Source organism: Mus caroli, chromosome 4, assembly GCF_900094665.2.
Source record: "Mus caroli chromosome 4, CAROLI_EIJ_v1.1, whole genome shotgun sequence".
Lineage (NCBI taxonomy): Eukaryota > Metazoa > Chordata > Mammalia > Rodentia > Muridae > Mus > Mus caroli.
Genome location: NC_034573.1, coordinates 129,669,799 through 129,671,064, shown reverse-complemented (window position 1 = coordinate 129,671,064; position 1,266 = coordinate 129,669,799).

The window sequence follows — 1,266 nt, the reverse complement described above, 5'->3', positions numbered from 1 at the left end:
CCCCGCCCCCGCCCCATCCTCGCCCCCAGGGAGGAAGAACTCCAAGCTGCTTTTCTCACTTGCTTAATAACCATTCCCCACCCCTCCATTGGCCAAGGCTGTGGGTTTCCGAGTTCTCATGAGGCATTGTGGGAATTTGAAAGGCTATGAATAAGCCTCCTGTTCCTCTCAGCGCGTTTGCCCTACCGTCTCCCTTCAATCTCCACCCCATTCCTCCTGAGGCAGATGTGCTTTGTCTGTTTGCAGAGGGGACCACAGAGTTCCTTAGGAGCTACTGTGTTAGCAGTGGGAACAAGAATAAACAACTTATCAGGCACTGAAATGCCTTGGTCACCCCAGGCAAAGGCCTGACTGAGCCCTGGGCAGCAGAGGCAGGCCTGAGAGAGTATTTTTCCTGTGGCCCAATAATCACTATGTATAATTTCTTAAGTCTCAGTTTCCTTGCCTGTAAAATTGAAATTGTATAGTAAAAGTTGAATCTCTCTTATCTGAAATGCTGGAGCTCAGAGCTGTTTGGACTTTGCCAGAGTTTGAAAGATCTATGTATATATGATAAGGTATATTGAGGAAAGGGTTCAAATCTAAAATTCATTCATGTTTCATGGCTACCTTATATGTAAAAAGCATAGCTTCAAGGCAACAAACACACACACACACACACACACACATGCAGACACACACATGTATATAAAAACTTTTTGAGAGAGGGTCTCATGCAGCCCAGGATGGCCTTGAACTCATGACCCTCCTGGTACAACCTCCCAAGTTCTGGGACTGCAAGAGTGTGCCATATTGCCCAGGTACCTTAAGCAAATATTTTAAATAATTTTATACAGGAGGTGAGCTTTCTATATGTGACATTATGGCAGGACTGGGAAGTGTTCAGATTTTGAAGCCTGTCTCATTGGCACACACCTGGAATCACAGGTACTTGGATGACTGAGGCAGGAGGATTGCAAGTTTGAAGCCTTGGGCTGGGGAGATGGCTCAGTAAGAGCCCACACTGCTCTTGCAGAGGATCTGAGTCCAGTCCCCGGCTTCTGTATCAGGCTGCTCACAATTGCCTATTACTGGGAACTCAGGGACCTGACACCCCCTGGCCTTTGAGAGTACGGTGACACACATACACATACCCACACAGAGATATTCATATTTCAAAATAAAAGAAAGCTGGAGGCAATCCTGGGCTACATAGAGAGTCCTTTCTCAATACTAAACAGTCTAAATATAGATGGGAGCTACAGGGCTTGCCTAGTGTGGCAAGGC